The sequence below is a fragment of the Tursiops truncatus genome, chromosome 18, assembly GCF_011762595.2.
Source record: "Tursiops truncatus isolate mTurTru1 chromosome 18, mTurTru1.mat.Y, whole genome shotgun sequence".
NCBI classification, from domain to species: Eukaryota; Metazoa; Chordata; class Mammalia; order Artiodactyla; family Delphinidae; genus Tursiops; species Tursiops truncatus.
In genome coordinates, this window is record NC_047051.1 from 6589845 (window position 1) to 6612276 (window position 22432).

Genomic DNA, 22432 nt, shown 5'->3' on the forward strand with positions numbered 1-22432 from the left:
GGCCTTTACCTCTGACAGCCTCCTCCCCAAACCCATAAGCCCAGGCTAATCCTGAGAAAAAGATCAGACAAATCACAGGCGAGACGAACTCGCTTCGAAACACCTGACCAATCGTCAGGCGTCATCGAAAACAAGGAAGGTCGGAGAACCGTCTCGAGCAGGGGGAGCCCAAGGAGACAGGACGCCACACGTCACGTGGGAGGGGATGGGATCCCGGAACAGGAGGAGGATGGCAGGGAAAACGAAGGCGGTCTGAATAAAGTGTGGACTTCCGCTGTATCAATATCGGCTCGTTAATCGTAACTAAAATACCACACTAGTGTAAGATGTTAACCAGAGAGAAAAGTGGGTGCGGGGCGCGTGGACCCTCTCTGTACCAGCTTCATGGCTTTCCTATAGATCTGTAAACGTGAGCTAAGATAGTTTTCAGACAACAGCATCTGCAGAGATAAGCTATCACCATGACTTTTAGCTCCTAAAAATTCATCTTTATGATCCATTGGTATTTACTGACCTACCTTTGCTGTAAGCAAGTCACTGGAAAGCAAAACGGTCTAAATGGAGACGGCAGGTCCAGCCAAGTCCACACCCAACCACCTGGCGCCCTGGACCGCCCGCCCACACCCTTGTGGCCCCGCCCCCTCCCAGCCTCAGGCCAGGCCCCCGTGGGTCATGTCACTGGCCAGCTCCCGGTCACAGAGGGACCAGTGGATGGTCCTCCCTGCCAGGCCAAGAGGAGAGAGAAAGTTTCTCAAGACTCAGTTTTTAGCCAGAGTGGGCAATAAACTCATCCGATCCGACCTCCTTCTCGTAAAGACGAGGGAAAACAACTCAGACACCCAGTGTCAGACAGGGTCACGAGCTCGGAAGGTGCGGGGGTGGCTCCACATCTGGGTCTGGCGTTGGCGGGGGTGGGGGGCGGGAAATGATATCACCGTCAGTGAGGTGGGGAGGAAGTGGGAGGAAATGAGGGAAGAAGACCTTGTTAGTGGAACAGCAGTGGAGCAGGAAAATCACAGACACAGGGGCTGATAAGAGCTGAGAGGGCAGGGACAGACCAGGAGACACGCAAAGGAGCAACGGCGCCCGGGGGGTTTCCGGCCACTCACGGGCCAGCTGCCGATGCTCGGTCGGGCAGTGAGGACCTGCCGGGGCTCCGGTGCTGTCCGGGGAGCCCAGGGCGCGAGTCCTCCCGGGCCTGCCTTTCCCTTTCTTCCTCCCAGGATTTACCTGGATTCATTCAGGTCAGGCTGTGAACAACAGCAAAGCCTTTACTAAACCACTGCTTGGATGACGAGTCAGAAGGGCAGACGCACCATTTCAACACAACCCTCAGCAGGAGAGGGATGCGTGAAGATGCGGCACACAACCGCTCAGCATCATCTTGGGGGGGAGGGGAGTATTTAAGAAGCCAGGAACCTTCAAGGGGAGCGGAGTGTGAACGCTCCCCATTACTGGCATTGTTTCCAACTTGGCTGGTAAATGGGACTGACGTTTAGAGAGAGCGCTGCCCTGCTCGCGTCCTCTCCTAGATGTAGTCGTTGGTTCATAACAAACGGATTCTCTCCCCTAAACCAAGTGCAGAGCAAAGACAGTGCAGTTAAATAGCGTTTTCTTTCCTCAGCTTCACAGAGGAAAGTAACCCCAGGGCCCAGGAGGCACCTGCCTCCCTCTGAACGACCAGACACGCTGTGCCCTGGGCTCTTTGCAAGGGCTGCGTCCACAGTGCACACGCCTTTCCAGATGTGCTGCCGTCTGGAGCAGAAGCAAGAGCTGCCGGAGTGACCCGACGGGGACGCCTGGCGAGGGGCACACTGGAGCCTGGGGGTACTTTACCGAGAGCCCGGTGACCTCACTTTAGGCCGGAATGACCCCCCTGGACGCGCAGCTGCAGTGCGTGTGCCCCATGCCCCTGGGTGGTATCACCGGCACAGAACCCACTCACTAACCCTGGGGGGCCCCCGCACCATCTTCAAAATAAAGGGGGCGGGGCATCAAATTCTGTCAATTTAGATACCGATTTTAGACGCAGGTTTTCAACCGTATGTGAACGGGACTTCTTGGTGGAGCCCACAAACCGAGACTCCAGGGAGGCAGTGGACTTCTAAGCAGGGACACAGCGCCCCCGTTCCTCACGAAGGGTCCTGGGCTGTTCCTCCCTCACAGGAGCCGGAGGGAAGTGCTCCGGGTGCCAGTGGACGGGAGCACAGGAGGGCCCGTTAGTTTCACCTTGGTTACTTCCTCGGTGCTCCCTGCTGTCTGGGGAAAGGGCAAACCCAACTTCTTTGGAAGCCACTGGGACAGAAACGCAGCTGCTGAGGCCCTGCGCTGAGAACGAGGAAAATGCAAGTGCGCTGTCTGCTTCTACTTTCCAGGGTGGGAGAAAATGAGATGCTCGCTAACCTTGTTCAGGTTTATTTTAAAGAAATGTCCTTTCTGTCTCCTTGGGAGTCGTGCAAAAACTGTTCTCCGGGTGGCATCGCCTGGCGGCATTTCGTACACATTACGGCGCGACTCATTCACGCCTGGACTCCTAAGGTGGGCACCCAGCCAGCAGTGAGACCAAATGAAACCTCTCCGTGTAAAACCCATCTAACCACGTCAACACCGGCAACGTCAGGGTCATGCGGACTTCCTGCTGCTGGGATTTACGCCGACAGTCACCAAATACTTGGAAAGGATTATCTGGAAATTACGTTACCCTCTCACGTGGGGAGGAATTTGTGCCACAGTCGACACCTACACTTTCAGTTTTTGACAGAAATCCTGTAACAGCAAGAGCTTCAGCTCTGTCTTACTCCCGATTCATTTATTAGTAAAGAGCACTTGCCTTATGTGTTATCCTCTCAGAAAAGCAAAGAAAATCTGCCCCTTTCCCACAGAATTTCTAACCTCAAGTTTTATTCTGGTGATCACTATATAACAATAGGAGCAAAGTGACCAATGGTCCCGACTGCAGAGATAAAGATGCTGTTTTCAAGGCGTCTGACGAAGGTGGGCAAGTGGGAACTGGATGATTTTTTTTTTTTTTTACTCTCAAACGTCATGACAGTCCCATCACTGAAAAAGTCCGCTTAACGGCTCGTGGGAGGGAGGGGAAGAGGTCAGACGTAGGCTGCGGTAGACACTAAGTTCATAAATCCTTTGGGGAAAGTCTTAATATTGAAATTTTATTGCCCATACTTGTGCTTTTCCTTTAAGCGATCTTTACAACGGTCCCAGACATGGGAGCCACACAGAGTGACATCTGCCCTTCCCGTGGGAGAATGATGCCCCGTGGTCCACACGTGTCCCGGGCTAGAGAAAGTAGGTCCTCGCTAGGGCGCTCACCTGTGGGACACACAGACCGGGGGGCCGACGAGTCAGCAAACTCACTTCAGCGCTCCTACGGCCACGTGGGGGACTCCCCCCAGGAGCCCCCAAGGCTCTAGAGTGCATGCAGGTTTCACAAGGAAGGGAGCAGAGGGCCCACGACAGGGCCCTCTCAACCAGATGTGGTCCAAGGGGGTCCAAAAAAGGAGCGTTTCGGGACGTGGGCCATCGTGGGGACGGAGACTCACAGCAAGGAACAAAATCTGAGTTGAAGGAAGTTCGTCTCCAAGCCAGATTCACAGCCCCCAGATGTCAGGAGGACCAGGTGCAAGAGCTTAAAGTTAAAAAAAAACCTGTGGCGTGGAGGGGACCAGCCAATGCTGATGGAGACCCAACGTGTGGGCACGTGGAAGGAGGGAAGGAAACAACAGAAGGGAACGAAAAGCACAGGGGGGATGGGGGGAGGGGACAACACAGCGGGGAAGGTCTGCTGCGGTGGGTGACAGGGGCCGGCCGGCTCACACCCCACGTCCTCAATGGGCAGCAGGAGCCTGTCTGCCTTCAGGACCCGGAGTCTCTCTTAAAGTCCCTCAAGATCTACACTTGTCTGACCCCAGGCAGCACGGCCATGCTGAGGATAAAACTGAATTCCTCCAAAATTCGCAGATCTCACAGCTGTTAAGATGCCCTGTGCTGACACGGCCAGGTTTAGGGACAAGCACAAACCCGGTCCCAGCCCAGGAAGCAGAGCGTCAGGGCCGGGCCGAGCGGTGATGGGGCTCCTGAAGAGGGGTGTGGGACCAGGCTTAACGGTCCGTCTCAAAGACCACCACCTCCACGGGGAAGAACAGGTCCACTCCACCCAGCGAGGACAGAGGCCTAAAGCCCGCAAGGCGCCTGGGCCTGTCTCTGCTTCCAGTGAAGACACTTTGTGCTTGGCTGAAATCCACAACCAATAGGTAATGTGGTCTCCACCGGCATGGGGAGCACAAGGCCCGCCATCCTCGGCCTTCAGAAAGCCAACCCCCAGGACCCCTGTCCCCGGGCTGACCCTTCCTACCGATTCAACAGAACGAACTGCAGGACGCGCCAGAGGCCTCTGGGGTCCCGTAAACTACGGCAGGTATGTTCTGCACCTCAGTCCTAACTCCCAGCCACCAGGCCCAGGAGGGCGGCCCTGGGGTCCAGCTCAGGCACGCACCCACCCCGCAGAGCAGCTTCCAGGGGCAGATTCCAATGCAGGGATGCCACAGGGAACTGGAACCGCTGACCATGGGCACAGCGCTCCCTGTGGGCCAGGCACCAAGCCACTGAGGGGCAGGGAACCCCGTGTGGCCCGGGGGCCGAAGCAGTCCCATCTCCCGCGATCACGCCTTGCAGAGGCCCAAGCAGACAATCCCAGGCTGGGAGCAAGGATGCGGCACCAGCTCGGGGCCTAGAGCGAGATCGTCCAGGTGCGAATCCGCTACCAGACGGGGTGCAGACAGTGAGTGTCTTCAGTAGTTCTCGTACCGTGGGAAAACGTCAAATTAAAAACTACATGGTATGATCCCGATGAGGATAAGTGGAGGTGGGGTGTAAATACCAAGATATTAACTGAGACTACCTTCCGGATCTTTTCTATACTTGCCATGTCATCTATGGCAGTGAGATGCGTTACTTCCTAAAGCGAAAAACAACAGCAACAGCTAACACGTGGGGGCACCAGCCAAAGGGAAGCTCCTTTACATAAATGACCTTATTTAATTCTCACATCACCATATCCAGCAGGCAATACTTTGCATTCTGGAAATAGGGGGACCCAGGCAGACTAGAACTCAGTCATTCCCAACCCTGGCCGCCCATCAGAGTCCCGTGGGGACAGTTTTTAAACTAACGATGCCGGCCCAGCACAGATCAAGTGACTTCTGTGAAGTTCTCCCAGGTCACCTGGTGGAGGGCAAGCAAGCCAATCAAAGATGGAGTCGGGGCTCAGACCCACATCTTACTGCCTCCAGAGCTTTGAGCTGTCCTCTGAATTACGATCTCCTGGGTCCTGGGGGTGTGCTTGGGGGGAGAGAGGCTGTGTAAGAAAGAAGGGGGGGGCTTCCCTGGTGGCGCAGTGGTTGAGAGGCCGCCTGCCGATGCAGGGAACACGGGTTCGTGCCCCGGTCCGGGAGGATCCCACATGCCGCGGAGCGGCTGGGCCCGTGAGCCATGGCCGCTGAGCCTGCGCGTCCGGAGCCTGTGCTCCGCAACGGGAGAGGCCACAACAGTGAGGGGCCCGCGTACCGGAAAAAAAAAAAAAAAAAAGAAAGAAAGAAAGAAAGAAGGGGGGACAGATGGCACAGCTAATGGCCAGGGGGAGCGGTCCCCCATCGTGGGGCTGGGCATCCACACGTCGCACTGCAGGGCCCCATCTAGTCACCCTCCGTCCCCCCAGCAGTGCTTACGGGACCGTTAACACGTCGAGTGCCCACAGCACACACGCAGTCCTATCGCTGACTTAAATTCAGGAAACTAACAGGACACGGGCTGTCTTTCCGTCCTTCATCTTAGGTCATACACTCGGCGTGACCATCAACGACTAACGAGGGTCTGTCCATCGAAGGAGATCCTATTAGCTGGATATTTAAGGGTGTGATTCACCAAGGAGCTCGGTTCTGTTTCTCTAAATGAACACACAGGCAAGAAGATGCTAGCTGGGTTAAAATCTAACCCAAGCGACGTAGTCTGGTCTATGAAGCCTTGAAATAGTTCCGGACGGCCCCTCCCATCATGGGGGGTGTCCCACCCCCAGCCCACCCCGCTCCACTGTGGGGACAGCTGGAGTCCCTGTCCCCTCTGCCCAGGGCTTTCGTGAGGCTCAGGTTCCTTGTGTTAAACTAGTCCGCGTGGCTGGGGCCTCAGTTTCCACATCTGAAAGATGGGGTGGCCCTGCGGCCCTGCCCGTGCAGGAGCTCACGAGGACTAAATGAGGTAACGATAAGCACGCTGAGAGGAAAATCCCTCCAGTGCCGAGCCAGCACTGCTCCTTCCCTTTTCAGTCTCAGCACCTGCCCGTCGCCTCTGCCTCACAGAAGCAGGGGGCACACACTCCCCGGCAGCTCTGCGTTCCCGCCACAAGGCAGTCATGAACTGACACCTCGCCAGACGCTGTGAACGCTGCCTACCTAACCACACAACCTTTCCAACACTGTTTACCCGAATCCAAGAATGACAAGCGCCGAGCCGCCGGCGGAAGATCCAGCAAGTCCTTCTTCATGAAAACCAGACACAATCTGGAAACGTTTCCTCCTCAAGCCAGCAGGATGTGTGTGATTAGAGAGTCTTTATGTCTCTGGACGGCATTTCCATCACTAGGGAGGCCACGCTTTATCAGGACACATGCCCGGTGTTGTGTGCAGAAACACGTTACAACAGAAATGCGTGTTCCGTCAGGAGCTCCGAGCTCCTCTGACACATGCCTTAGCCAGACTTATTCTCCAGGATGTAAAGAAAACAAAGTTCTCTCACTGGTTCACAGCGACGTGAAACCGAGCGACGTACAAACTCTGGGGGGAGGGTCCAGGGGGAGACTCGTCGCCTCGGCCCTCCAGCGCAGGGTCCACAGGGGCCCGGCCCTGAGCTTCATCAGGTCGTGCGCCTGTGAACTGTGAGCACTTCACCTGGGCCTTGACGACCGTTACCGAACTGGCTCTCCAATCTCAAACGGAAAAGAAATGTCTGAAATACATTTCCCCTAAGACAGGACTCAGACTAACTCTCAGAACATTGCCTCTTCAATTCTCTAGGCCTCTGAGGCATCCTGAAAGGTCAATTAGTTTTCAGTGGCTCCTTCTAGAAACGTCCTCTTTCAAAATGCCCCAGGACACGTGGCATCTGGAACCAGAGCAGGCAGGGGGTTCCTGCCAGGCTGATCTAATTCCGCTGCACAGTCAGACCGTTATTCTTCCATGTACTCAGTTACTCACTCAACAAACCCTAACACACCCAGGCAGTGCACCGATTTACCCGTAAGCCTGCGCCTACCTTAATCCCCAAACGCCTGTAATGTCCTCCCTTCCCCCAGTCTTCCCACCGTCACAAGCAACTCTGAAAAAACTCGGCATTTCCAGAAAATGCACTGGTTCAAAAGTAAAGAAGGTGTGAAAAATCAGGGACAGTTTCCCAAAACTGAGCTGGAGAAGAGACTCTTGGGGAGCTGGGGTCCACTGAAAACCAGCACTGCTCTACACACACCAGCTCTTCGCCAGACACACACGACACGAAGTCATTTCGTCCTCACCAGAAACCAGCACAGGTTTAGGAAAAACGAAGGGGTTCATAGGTTATTCCAAAGCTGGGAGAGAGAAACTTGTAGATCCGTGTTTCTGTGCTGTGCACTGTGCGGGACATACGTGAATTTTAAGGTTCACCTCCCACCTTTCAGCAGGTCACACCCTGACCTGCCTGGGAGACGAAGCTCAGGCCCACTGCGCCGCAGGTGACCCTGGCCAGACTGCACAGGTGAGGCTGGGCCAGGGTGTGGGGAGCTGGACCGGCCAGGGCCGTGCACCTAGGAAAGTCACGGGTGGGCAGCTGAGGGATTCACACTCGAGATGCAGAGGAAGGGCATCAACAACATACACCGGGAGGATTAATCCGGTCTTGTGCAGGACAGACTAGAGGGTAGCGGCCTTCTGTACCTGGGTAGCAAATCGATATGTTACCTTTGAGCAGGTATTTTAATCCAACTAACGAAGCCCCTTGCGCAAGCAAACGCTATATTCTCTCATATGTACCAGCATTTGTTCCCCGTCCCTGCTTTCTCCCCGAAGAGCCCTGAACTATTCCCAGCACCCACGCCCTGGTTACCATGGGGATTATCTGAGCGGGGTGGGGTGCGCCCTGCAGGAATAACCCTAGTAGGAAATGCATGTTTTATGATGGGTCTTGCTGGCGTACTGGCAACCTACTTTCACTGGTGGCCAAAACTTCCGACACTCACCCCCAAGAGAAAAGCATTTACGATTTGAAAGAAACACCACGGCCTCCCTCGTGGCTCGCCACCTCACCTGTTTTCCTGCCACAAGGTTTTCTCTCACGTCACACACCTAGAGGACACGTCCAGTGGGTGGTAACAGAACGCCTCCGTTACAGAGAACGTGATGCCGTTTAGCCCAAGTCACTGTGAGGCATCGGAAGCAAAGGGCCAGTTGCACGAGGGCCTGTGAATACGGGAATGCAGGACCGAGTGATCAAGGGCCAGGAGAGAGTGGACCAGAGGATAAGGCTGAGCCCGAGACGGAGAGAGCAGCCCAGAGCGCTGGACACGAGACCAGAGCTGGCCGGTGGTGCTGAGTGTGAAGCGGCTGTTTTCCTGCACGTCGGATGGACCGTGTGTACACCATACGTCACAGGCAGAGCCCCCAGCTCTGCTGTAATGGACGCTCCAGTGCAATAACCTTAAGGACAGGCTGTCCCCCCAGAATGTCACCCGAATGTGACCCCAGGGCCTCGCCATAAGCCAATGTTCAATATCCGGACTGCAGTGACCTGAAATTCTCCCTTCTCTGGTCCCACTTAGTGACACTTAGAACCCACATCATCAGAGAACGAGGAAACACAGCACAGACTTCTCCTATCGTCTTTAAGGAAGTCTTAAAGGCTGAAAATAGAAGTTGCAACTTATGCCCCAAGTAGTGCTCTCTACATGCCCCACTGCACAGAAAGCCCCACGAAGAGGGCGCCTGCCTTCTTCCTAGAAGTTCACAGCCGCATCAGTCACCTGAGACTCAGGGTCACATTTTCCTACACAAAAATGGGACAAAGCCACCACTGGGCTCAAAGCAGCTCACAAAAGGCAGCTTAACCCGAAACGTTCCTGAAGTGCATCCGAGCTCTCTGGAGCTGCCCACTGCCCAGCGGGGCCAGTGAGGGCACGAGGACACTGACGTGGGTTGGGAGGATAAATGGATCCTGCAGAAGTTGTGATCCTTTAATAGATGTAAAGTCATGGGTCATTGTGGAAAAAAGAAAGGAGCAAAACAATTTTTCACCAAAATGAATATCAGATGGGAGCACATTTACTCCCTCCTCTCGGGGCAAGGAAAGGTGATCTGCGGTGGACGGTGTCTAAGGTGGCCCGAGACCCGCTCCCCCTGGTGGGAGTGGGAGTGGGGTGGGAGCTGGGGCTTGCCTCTCCCAGCAGAACCTGGCAAAGGGGAGGGATGTCACCCCACAATTATGTGACACTATTTAAGGCTCTGTCTTACCAGCTTGAGGAAGTGAGTGGCCACATTGGGAAAACCCAAGCGGCAGTCAATGAGGCCTCCAAGTCAGCCAGCGAGAGACTGGGGCCCTAAGTCCCAAAACCACGAGGACGTGGATTTGGCCAACAACCCAAGGAAGCCCGGACACAGAGCCCATCCCCAGCTGAGCCTTCAGCTGAGAACCAGGTCCTGGTCCACAGCCCGACTGCAGCTTCGCGGTGCTCCAGGCACCTCGCTAGCTAAGCCACGCTCTGACTCCCGACCAGATGAACCACGAGAAGACAGATGTCTTAGGCCCCTAAGTCTGCGGTGTGTGTGCGGTGACAGCTGACCAATCCATGGTCCAGACGGCCATGAGGTAACACGTGAGTCTGCATTCACTTTCTCTTTAAACCTTCAAGGACCCAAAGACCAGAGCCCAACGTTTCTTTAACTTTCTCTGCTTCAGTGATGGAGTTAACCTTTAATTCACCTGAAACTATTGTTTCTTGGTTAAGGCGGAATGATTTGAAAGGAATTTCCTCTTTCTGCAAGAATGGTGTACATTAAATAGCTATTATTTTCACTTTTAAAAAATGGTGTTTCTACCCTGTGCCCCTCTTTTAGGACTTGCAGGAGCTACAAAGATAAGCACTATGCTGTCCCTGCTCTCAGGGTGCTTGCAGCCTGGAAAAAAGGCCAAATTAGCCATCCATCCATCCAACAAGTATTTATCTGACGGACACCTACTATATGCCTCTCCCTTCCCTGTGCTGTAAGGAAAGAACAAAGTTCCCTGCTCTCCTGGCAGGAGAAGACAATACAACAAACCAAAGAGCACAAACAGGCGGCAGAGACCCGAGCCCTCCGGAGACACGTCACCTCCGCCACCACCTGGCACCTGGCCTCTTCACTCAGGAAGGGCGCCGTCACGGTGTGGCCGGTGGGCTGTGAAGTCCCCTGATTTAGACACGGTTCAGGATCTGCCCAAGCACTAGGAACCATCCAGGGCTTCCCCAGACACCTCATCACGGCCCTGCCGACCCGAGAAGCCAGCAACCTGAGGCTCTTCACTCAAATGTGAACACTCCCCGCAGCTGGGTACCAGGTAACAGAGGAAGGGGCTCTAGGAGAGGCTGAGCAGCAGAGAGGAGGAGATGCAGCGTCAACAACTCTCACTTAAGCACTTCTACTAAACAGGTGCTGAAAAGGAGGAGGAGACCAGGCTACTCAAGGCTCACGATGGGCCGCGCTCCCCCTTCCCTGCTGCACGGATCTAACCTGACTCTTCGGGGAAGCGCGCCCGGGAACCTTTGCTTCTGACATTTACAAGCTGCAACAGCCTCGTAAACAAGGTGCTCACTCAGAGCGTGGACCTCTCGGGAAGGAGGAGCTGGGGAGCCCCGCCCGTCCCTGCGAGGCGCCTCCGTGAGGCAAAGGTCCCGGCAACACGTCCGCCAAGCCGCCTGATGAAGGACTCAGAGGGCTGCAGATCCTGATCGCGTGTGCGCTCTTAGCACGGCTCCACACTCGGAAGGAACAACATGAACGGCCCCAAACGACTGGAAGATCGCAGGGCGGCGGGGGAGTCAGGTGCAGAGCTGAAAACCCCTTGTGATAAATGAAACAGTGACGAAAATGACCGTCTCCACACTCAGCGAACCTGTTTTCTTAACCAAAACCTAAGCAGAGCAACAGCTTTCCAGCATTTTTCTAGTAGAATCCTTTCCCCAAACTACACCCTACGCTAAACCCAAATACAAGCATCAGGGGAAGGGGGACCCGCTCTTATGTAAAGGGACAAGGGGTGAGCAGCCCCCCTGCTGGCCTTGACCTTCCCCGCCCTCCATGCCTGCTCCTGTGCCCCGCCCCTGCCCAGGACTCCAGGGCTGCAAGGACCAGCCCGAAATACACCGACCTACAGCGGGTCGTTATAGCCCCTAAACCCAAGAATGAGCTACGGGAGAATTCTTAAGGACAAGAGTGACAAGCAGAGGAGTGAGAGGCACAGGAGCAAGACAAGAAGCTTGGGAGCAGAATGGAAAGTGGAGCTGGCCCTTGACCTTGAGAAACCGCAAAGTCTCCCAGAGTCAAAGGCAGACACGGAGCAGATGCATCACGGCCGAGGCTCTGTGGCCGCCCACGGGGCACAGTCCCTCCAAGGGCTGCAGACCAGGCGGTGCCCGGAGTGAGGGGACACCCTCTCCCCACGGAGCCCTGCACCGAACGCCTTGCTGTCGCAGGATGTTAAGAGGTCTGTACGAAGCAGAAGTGCAGGTAAGAATTCAAGAACCCATTAGAGTGAAAAGACAAACCTTTCCTGGTGAGTCAATGGGACGGAAGAGCTGGATGGGCGCGGCAGTGAGACATTAAAAAGACAACTTAGGGGGGCTTCCCTGGTGGCACAGTGGTTGAGAGTCTGCCTGCCCATGCAGGGGACACGGGTTCGAGCCCTGGTCCGGGAAGATCCCACATGCCGCGGAGCAACTGGGCCCGTGAGCCGCAACTACTGAGCCTGCGCGTCTGGAGCCTGTGCTCCACAACAAGAGAGGCCGAGATAGTGAGAGGCCCGTGCACCGCAATAAAGAGTGGCCCCCGCTCGCCACAACTAGAGAAAGCCCTCGCACAGAAACGAAGACCCAACACAGTCAAAAATGAATAAATAAATTAATTAAAAAAAAAAAAAGACAACTTAGGGCTTAGTTATCAGTTAACTTAAAAAGCCAGCGGCCAGCGAAAGCCCTAAATGAGTAACAGTCCAGCAAAAAAGAGCAGGACTCCCCCGCCGGGGTGCTGACAGGCAGACCGTACCTGGACTATGGCGTGAGGACTGTCACCTTGTCACCCGAGGATCCCTGGGTCCTGGAGCGAAGACGTCTCAGGAGCGACGAGACGGGGCTGCAGGCTCCTGGGAGGCAAGGAAGAGACGTTAGACTCCATCTGTTTTGACCCCAGAACCTCCAAGCCTGCGGCCATCGCAGGGAGGAAAGATTCTGTTTAGCCCAGCATCCGGAAGGCAGACGAGGTCCCACCACGGCGACAGAGCAGCACACGGGGAGCACCGCTGGGGAGAAGATGGGAAACCAGACCAGACGGCCTCCAAACCAGAGGTTCTACCCCGCCACCGCTACAAACGTGGGGTCATATCTAAGTAAGGACGACAGCAAAGCATCTTCCAGACAGGCTACGCCCACACATCCAGGACACAGAGGTGGAGCTGTGCGCGCTCTGCGGCCCTGCGAGGGGCCAGCCCGGGGAGCGAGCGCTCTCCTGACGCTGGCACTGAGAACTGAGGTCAGCAGGGGCAGAAAGCCTCAGCTGCGTCCTCCAGGGAACGCAGTCGGTGTGACCGGCCGCTCTCCTGTCCTTGCCGGCGCTTGCAGTGTCAGGGCACCAGCGCAGAGCACACGGCACTAGTGCACCACCCTCGTGGGCCCTGGGCAGCCACCTGCCCGTGACTTCAGGTGGGCCACACGCTGCTCTGACGCGGGGCGTGCTCTGTCACCACGTGCCGGGGGAGCGGCCTGCAGTCCCAGAAGGAATGAATGCGGTGACGGTCACTCCTTACAGGGGCATCCAGGAAGAACCTCCTGGACGAGTGGCATATAAAGTCCTCTGTTTTCCCAACTGCGGGGTTCCTACTCTACACAGGCTCACGCGCTCACCCACCCAGGAGCTGGCGTGCTTTAGCCAAGCTTCCTGCATATGACTCTGCACCGATGTGAACCCAGGTGCGGATTATTGCTGAGCCGAAAGCTCACGTGAAGATGCTCATCAACAGCTCAAGCTGCATCACTTCAACGCAGCAAAGCAGGTTTCCAGCAGCTGCAGCCAACCGTTCCACCCCACCAACACCTTCTGTATATTCATTCTGTGCTGATGTTTCAGTCTTTGCCACTTCCCACTTTGAAAATGTCCAAACCTACATGAAAGTTAACGCACATATTTACACACTTTTCATCTACATTTGCCAATATTTAACATTTTGCCACATCTGCTCTATCGTTATGTAAATATACACTTTTCTCACGAACCATTTGATACTGAGCTGTAATAGCTAACATGACACTTGACCTCTAAGTACTTTGGTAACTCCCAAGGATGAAACTCACCCACATAACTGTAACGTCACTTGTTAGAAACCGAATATTCAGTAGCCTCTAAAACACAGCCCACGATCAAACGTCCAAAACCAACAACATACTGGCATTTGTCTGTCATGGGCCAAGTACCACAAGGGCAGTGAGAGAAACGAAGATGAGTTAAGGCCCAGGTTCACAGCCCAGGGGGAGACGGACACACAGATCCTTCCTGGGAGCTGGGCACAAAGGGGGAGCTGTCTCACACGCGAGTCTCTGTCTTGGCAGAAGAGAAAGTGGTCGCTCCACCTGAAGACCTCAGGACAGGTCTCTGCAATCTGGGGCTTTGCAGAGGACGAGGTTACCCAACCTACACGCAGAGAGTGGGAACGGAACACAAAAACGGAGAGGCTAGAATATGACAGCCAGAACAATGCCACCCAACCCCAAAATGTCCAAATCCTACCTCTGGGAACTTGTGACTACGTCAGGTTACGTGACAGGGAGGTTGCAGAAGGAACGAAGGTGCTCATCAGCTGACCTTGGACGAGACGCTCCCGGGGTGGGTCTGATATGTAATCCCCAGGGTCCCTGAAGGATGGGGGAGGGGGCGGGCAGCCTCCAGAAGCCCACAAAGGCAAGGAACTGGATTCTCTCGAGAGCCCTAAGAAAGGAACACACCCTCCCAACACCTGGACGTGAGCCCAGTGAGACCTATTCTGGACTTCTGACCTGCAGAACTGAAGACTAATATTAGGTTGGCCAAAAAGTAAGGTGTTACGGAACACCCCAAACGAACTTTTTGGCCAACCCAGTAAATCTGCGTTGTTTTAAAGCCTTTTTTTTTTCACGTAGAGGCTTGAAACAAGGCTGGAAACTGTCAAAGTGCCAGGGGCTGGGGCCAAGTCATCGAGTCCAGCTGCCGAGAACCATGATAGGATCTGTATTTTAGGAAGAAAGCCCCGGAATGAACGGAACAGAATCCGGAAGGAAAACAACTGGCGATGCTTGTTGCCAAGGAGAGAATTTGAGCTTTCAAGCAAGAATCCTAGAACTGTGGAAAACCGGTACCTGTCACCAAGATCTCAGTCGACAGCTTCCCCAAACTTAGGGTTTTCTGAAGACTTCGGTGGTGATGTTAACAAACGTGTTTCTAGTAAACATATACGATGAAGTCTGTCAACGCTTAGATCCGGATCATTCAGTGAAACAGGCACATCCACCGAAACAGAATCACAGATGGGTAAAAGATTGATCAAGTACAAAACAGACCCATTTCAGAATACAAAAAGCTCACGGACATGGTTTCAGACTCCACGGGGTACCAGCTACCACCTGCCGAGTTTCTGTGCGGTACCAAAAACTCTCCACAATCACCTGAAAAGGCTACTAAAGTCCGCTTCCACTTCCAAGTACAGATCTGCGGCCACATTTTCTTCATGTATTTCAACTAAAACAACACATCAAAACTGAATGAGGTATAATCAGACATAAGAACCAAGTGGCCTTCTGTCAAGCCACACATTAAAGAGATTTGTAAACGTGGAAAACAACACCACTCTTATTAAACTTTTTTTGTTTTGGAAACTAGTTTTCCATAAAAATGTTTTCCATAACAAATGTTACTTGTTAACGTAAAATCGTTTATTGTTATTGTTACTTTTTGCAGGACTAATACATAAATATTTTAAGTTGTTCTGAATTTTAATTTGTAACATGATACAACCCACATAAGCGAAAGTTCTCAACGATTTTTAAAAAAATTTTATTTATTTACCTACTTACTTACTTATTTACACTTATTTATTTATTTTATTTTTGGCTGCGTTGGGTCTCCGTTGCTGCGCGCGGGCTTTCTCTAGCTGCGGCAAGCGGGGGCTACTCTTCGTTGTGGTGCGCAGGCTTCTCACTGTGGTGGCTTCTCTTGCTGCGGAGCACAGGCTCTAGGTGCCCGGGCTTCAGTACTTGTCGCACGTGGGCTCAGCAGTTGTGGCTCGCGGGCTCTAGAGCGCAGGCTTCGTTGTCCCGCGGCATGTGGGATCTTGCCGGACCAGGGCTCGAACCCTCGTCCCCTGCACTGGCAAGCGGACTCTCAACCACTGCGCCACCAGGGAAGCCCCTCAATAATCTTTGAGAGTGAAAAGGGTCCTGAGATCAAACAGCTTGAGGACCACTGCTTTAGGGATGCCGTATGGCGTGGACCCAGCCAGGCTGACACAGGCCCCGTCAGCAGAGCTGCCCTCCTGCTTCCTCAGGCAGGACGAGGCAGCCTGAGAGGGGGCCTCACTCTGCTCATGTCCCTGTCATGGTATCAAAGCAGTTAATGCCAAACTTCAGTGCTAAAGAAAGGCCTGCCGTACATTACACCAGGCTGCACCCACCAGGATTAATGGGATTGGAATGCATAGTCATAAAACTCATTAGCACTGCCTTTCTTTAATCCAAGAATGTTTCAACCGATTTGTTCTACTTCGGATTTGAAATTTCACTTGTTATAAACAGGGTAGTGAGAATGCTACAACCACCTCATACCTAAAGAATGTGATTTCCCTCCTTTCATAAGTACAGCAAGCAGCATTCCAACACCACCCTTGCTGGGCTTCCAAGGGCACAGACACTGCACAGGTGTGACCAATGACACCACGTGGCTCTGTGTAACAGGCGACACCCACACACTGATGGGAAATACATACATAAAATAACCCGAAAACATCAGCCAACGTACTTCCACTGAATAATTTATAAACCCAAAGGAATCAGGGCTTCCCATCAAGTACATTGATAGCAACTACTAAACAGGTTTTTGGCTTTATTAAACACAGTGCCCAACTTTGGGGCGGCTTAAATAGCTGCTTTGCCTTTGAATGAGTTTGTGTATTGTTCTTCATGCCACAAATGTCTCTGAGTGCCAGATACACTTCTAGAAACCAGAGATGCAGCGGTGAACTAACTAGACCAAAATCCTGCCTCGGCAGAATTTACATTCTGCGACTAGGAACACGTCTTTGAAAAATAAGGATGCATGAACTATCAACAGGAGGTAGCACGCTTCTGAGCTCCTAAAGCAATTCCATGAAATTATTAGAAAGAAGATGAGCCCCCCCATTATACCAGCGACTGCTCCAGCCCATGAGAAGGTCAGATATGAAGGTCATTGTAAGGAATGAAGCTACAAGAAGAGTTCAACGCAGTTAGGGGAATTCTGTTAAGTCTTCTGACTGCAACCAAGCACTGTGGCAAGAACAGAGCTCCCTGGCTGGCCTCGAGCCCCTGGAACAGACAAGGACCTCCCAAGGGGATGCATGGGGGGTCAGAAGCCTGGAAGGAGGGCATCTGTAGTTTGAAAAAACAAATATTTTAATTAAATTTTTTCTTTGGTATGAATAGTTTTGAAATTTCAGCACGAGATTTTTGTTTGTTAAAAGGGAGCATGGACTCAGAGGCTGACGAGTACCGCGAAGAAGTTAATATCCTTCCTGTTCTAGGAAAGAGAGGGCTGATGGACTCAAAACCTGAGTGGGGGAGAGAGGCCTCCAGGCATCACCCAAGGATCCAAAACTGTCCTCAGAGACGCTCACACTTTGTTCGCCTTTCCGTTATGACCCTGCAGGACGGGCGCCACGGGGCTGCTTCAAGAACTGACATCACACAGCTGCTCCTGCCATGCGCCGAGAGCTGGTGACTCCGACATGGCCTTCCAGACCACCAGAACCTGGGAGCGATCCCCTCTGTCCTGAGCCTTCCAGTCCTGAAGCTCTGCATTTGGCATTTATCCAGAAAGGAGCCGACTGTCGTAGACTGAAGTAATACACTCACGAGGGGCCGACCTGGCCGGTACCAGAAACCACAGTACTTTTACACATTGTGTCCCCAGCCTTCCCCGTGACCCACACCTCCTGCCGCCCAGGGCTCTATGACGGCAGGCCATGCTCTTGTTCACAGGTGGTCAGTGAGAAAGGGCTGGCTTCCACCTGAGGACAGGGGGCTCGTGATGACGGGGGGTCTTACAGCTATTACTAAATCCGTTCCCCAGAATGGATTCCAGCGTCCACTGAGAATGTGACTATATCACCTCTTCCCGCAATTTCCATTGTCCACCCTGTCTCCACCTTTACTGGGGACCAACACCAGTTTCTGTCCACCCGCTAAGGCAGCAATAACATTTAAACATAAAAGCTGTTTGAAAGACCTCACAATATATATAGCCACCTGTGGTTCCACAATGCTTATTAGGGGGGAAAATGTTACAAACTGTAAAGGAAATGTGGTCAAAGAAGTAACAGCAAGATATTAATCCCACTCCCAACCCTTCAATAATTAACATTACTCCCGCCAGTTCTGCACCAAGGAAAAGACCACAATTTGATAGATCATCCTTCCTTTGAGACGCAAGATACTCCACGACAAGGACACTGAATCCTCCTCGGCTGTGTGCTGCAGCAGGCCAGGCGAGGCCATGCTGCCCACGGGCGTAAATCTCCCGGGGAGGCTCAAGGAGGGAGGGGGCATCCAGAGAGCCTAGGGGGCTGGGGGCACCGAGTCGGGGGCTGTAGGGCAGTGGTTCTCAACTGGGGGTGATTTTGCCCCCCAAGGACCACTTGGCCATGTCTGAAGACAGCTTTGTCGTCGCAGCTGACGGAGGGTGGTGCTGGCATGTAGCAGGCAGAGGCGAGGGACGCTGCTGGACATCCTCCAGCGCCAGCACAGTCCCCACCAACAGAAGGGTGCAGAGCGCCAAGGTGGGGGGAACCTGCCGCGCTGTGTAGGGCTGTGAGTGAAGTGCTCCACAGATGCAGTTTTTAATAAGCGAAGTGGTTTTTGAAATATTTTAAAGTAATGTTTTACTCTTAAAAAACCTACAAATAATGCCTGCGATTAAACATGTATTCACAAGAAAGCAAAACGTTGTCACCACGTCGCTGGAAAACCCTCAATGTCCCCAAACCAGGGCTGAGAATTACTAAGAGGCAAGCAGACAAAGGAAAAAGTACAAGATGAAAAAAACGTGCCGAGGACTAAGACGAGCTGCGCTTCTTAATCCAGGTTTTTAGAGTGAACCGGACCCTGAAGTTCTGCGCGAGCTCGTTCACCCTGCGTCACGTGGACATGCTCAAAAGTCCGTGGGGACGGGACCGCTGGCGGGGGCCCCCCAAGAGAGAAAGGAACCGGGCACCCGCCACGCGGTCCCGTCAACGCTTCACAGGTGCGGTGCGGGGCTCACAACAGGTTAAGTACCTCGAGCGGCTGTCAGGCTCCACCGTGTCAGTGTCTGAGTGGGGAGGACGCCCAGGCTCTGCGGTTCTGGAGGAGCACAAAGAGGGGGCGCGGTCCGTCCCAGAAACGCTCCGCCTGCCAGTGAGCAGCCAACCTCTATTTTTAACACCTGACCATTTGAGAGGCGAAATCTTACCTTCTAAGAGTTGGGCAGGACCACCTGGCCACCTAACTCAGAGATCGCCGCAGACTGTAAAAGGGAAAACTGAGCAGGGCAGGAAAGCGGTGGGGAGAGAGAGGAGGGGGAGCCACGGAGGGCCCGGCAGGCATCTGCCGTCAGGTGTCTCCGCAAGGACGGCAGCAGCGATCGCAGCGGCTGGCGTTTGCTCTAGGCGCCTACTCGGTCCCGCCCAGACCGAGCTCTGACGTTTACACAGCGAGCACAACCCACTGCTCTTCCGGAAAAGCAGCTTCCGAAAGCAGGCAGAAAGCAGAGCCCCGGCTCAAACCTCAGCGCGCCTAAAACCACTCTGAGGCTCCTGAATTACCTTTCACGCTACTGAAACTCTGCATGAGGCTTCTAGTAGGTCCCCGAGGACAACGGGCCACGTGATTACAGTAAAACTTTAGTTAGACACAAAGATGACCCTCCCACTTCGCAAGCACAGTCAGAGGCAGTGGAACGAGGAGAAATCGTTTTCCGAAGACGAGCTGGTTTTCAACCCCTGACTACCTGAATGAGCTTCTGCAGATTACTCTGAATCCCAATTTCCCCACTTCTGCAATGAGGAAACGACTGTCAAACTCACAGAACTGCTTAAAAATCATTGGAAATTGAGATTATGCCTATAAATACGTCAAGCACTTCTTAAAATCAATTCATTGTTGAAGGCTTTCTGTGAGTAAGTGACGTAACTTCAGAAATACTTTCTCTTCATTTCATACTGTTTCCCAACTGCACTGGCACCTGACTGGCATTTTGTTTGTTTGGGGGTTTTTTTTGGCCTCACCGTGTGGCATGCGGAATCTTAGCTCCCCGACCAGGGATTGAACTGGCGCCCCCTGCGTTGGGAGCATGGAGTCTTAACCACTGGACCGCCAGGAAGTCCCCTGGCTGGCATTTTGCAATCTCTCTGCCAAAGAGCTAATGGGCGACACCAACATAACATGCAGCCAAGGGGAGCTGCTATGTGAAGAAATCCTCCCACTTAAGCGAAGAATTGTTTGACCCGTGACTGTCAGCCCTTAATTACGTGGTGCGTCAATATTTTAAAAGAACTGTCTCACGAACCAGCGGTTGGGGTCCACGATGCCGCCTGCCCTGGATGTGGACATCTGAGGCTTCTGTCTGCCAGTGACTTAACCCAAAGAGTTTAATAAAGGAGAGTCTTTGCCAGTGAGGAAGTGACGTTACTATTGCTGGGAAGGTGAAAGAGCTACTCAGGAAATATATGAATACAACACAAAAACTGCAGGGTTTTCTCCAAAACAGCAGCAGAGAGAGGAAGCCGAGGGGAATTTCAGGATGGAGTCATCAGGGGGGCAGTGGTCAAGGTGGAGGCGTGGCCGGGCTAAGGCAGGAAGGCGGGCGCCCATCGGACAGGACGGGGCGGGGGGGGCAGGGAGGAGCACAGCGGTCCCAGGAGAGCGGGGCCCAGCCTGCCAGGAGGCCGGCAGAGGGAGCCGAGGTCAGGGTGCTGCTGCCCACGGTCCAGGCTGAGCTTCTGCAAGATCTCTTCTGGCTCCACGATGGTTTCCCTGGAAACACACATTCTGGCCTCACACCGATGCATTCTCCTGAGACTCAGAAAATATAATCCACGGCCCGTTGTGCTCAGGATCCCCTCAAGCCACCTGCCAGGGCCCAGGCAGATCTGTCGATCACCAGGCAAATAAGCCTGTGTGCCGGGAGAGGATGATGTCCCTCTGCCACGCCCAGTGGGCGCCCCCCAGGAGGCAGACAGCAGCCCCGCTCTAAGATGAGACTTGGGCAGTCTCATCAAGTTACCCCCTCCTGCCCCTCTTAACCAACACTTTCTATTTTTAAAGCCATAGCATCAATGCAGAGACAGACCCTATGGTCTGGGGCCAAGGACCCCTCACCCGTTCTCACTCTCAGAGGGCAGTGAGTGGGCTCATTACTAACCCACCGCTTTGCCAAGTCCAAGTCTAAGCCACTTTCCCTTCCTGGGGCCCAAGCGATGGTGTCTATTGTGTCATCAAAGTCTATGAGGAGGAACGTGATGATTACACAACAAGGTGAATGGACTTAATGTCACCGAAGTGTATACTTCAAAATGTACAATAAAAAATAAGTAACAGGGCTTCCCTGGTGGCGCAGTAGTTAAGAATATGCCTGCCAATGCAGGGGATACGGGTTCGAGCCCTGGTCCGGGAAGATCCCACATGCCGCGGGCAACCAACCCCGCGAGCCACAACTACTGAAGCCCACGCGCCTACAGCCCGTGCTCTGTAACAAGAGAAGCCACCGCAGTGAGAAGCCAGTGCACCACAACAAAGAACAAAAGCAGCCAAAATAAATAGATAAAATAAATTTGTGTATATATATAAAAAAGTAACATTCAAAAACTAAAAAGAGGGCTTCCCCGGTGGCGCAGTGGTTGAGAGTCCGCCTGTCGATGCAGGGGACACAAGTTCGTGCCCCGGTCCGGGAAGATCCCACATGCCGCGGAGCGGCTGGGCCCGTGAGCCATGGTCGCTGAGCCTGCGCGTCCGGAGCCTGTGCTCCGCAACGGGAGAGGCCACAACAGTGAGAGGCCCGCATACTGCAAAAAAAAAAAAAAAAAAAACTAAAAGGATTCCTCAAAAATCTGAAGTTACTGCTATAGGACCCAACCACTCCTAGATATATAACCAAGGTAGATGTAAAAAAACTTGTATACAAACACTTGCATACAGATGTTCACTGCAGCATTATTCATAATAGCCCCAAAGTGGTTAAACAACCCAAATGCCCATCAACAAAATGCAGTCTACCCATACAAGGGAATATTATTCCGCCATAAAAAGGAATGAAGTACTCATTCATGCTACAGCGTGGATGAACCTTGAAATCATTATGCTAATGTCACGAAAGGCCATGTACTGTGTTAGTTCAGGTACATGAAATGTCCAGAATAGAGACAGAAAGTAGATGAGTGGTTGCCTGGGCGGGTGGGTGGGTGATGAAAATGTTCCAAAATTGTGGGAATGGGTTGCCTAACTGTGGATCTAATAAAAACCACTGAATTTATACTTCAAATGGATGAACTTTATGGTATTAAATTATATTCAGTAAAGCTGTTTTTTTTTTTTTAAAAAAAAAAAAAGCCGAGAGGCACCCAACCCACAAGGAACTGCCCAGTAACGGCTTTTCTGTTAAAGGTGCCCAGGCAGACTCTACAACTTCTATCCAAGTTTAGCTGCGAAAGCAGCACTTTGTCCCCCATATTTTAATTCTGCTTCAAGTCAAAACTCTGCCATTCCCCACCCCACCCAATCAATAATTATAGCTCTGGCTGCAGCTGATAAGACGATCTCCACTCTATCTGCACAAGCCATTTAATATGCGTAACAGTCTTTCTGCTTTGAGAGTTTCACGAACGTGAAATCAGC

The 22432-nt window shown here is 53.1% G+C and overlaps 1 protein-coding gene across 6 annotated transcripts in view; it reads right to left on the reverse strand.

The window, feature by feature from the left end:
- SLC7A1 (solute carrier family 7 member 1) overlaps nt 1–22432 on the reverse strand; it is a 79807-nt gene that overhangs the window by 32754 nt on the left and 24621 nt on the right. For 3 of the 6 annotated variants that reach the window (XR_002176697.3, XR_002176696.3, XM_019936798.3), the window contains exon 2: nt 12336–12432. The exons of 1 other annotated variant lie outside the window; for it this stretch is intronic. The gene's annotated coding sequence lies outside the window, so the exon portion shown is untranslated. Of the gene's footprint in view, nt 1–12335; nt 12433–13193; nt 13447–22432 lie in introns of those variants that run through there. 2 more of the 6 variants (XM_019936799.2, XM_033843645.1) reach the window with 2 other exon arrangements.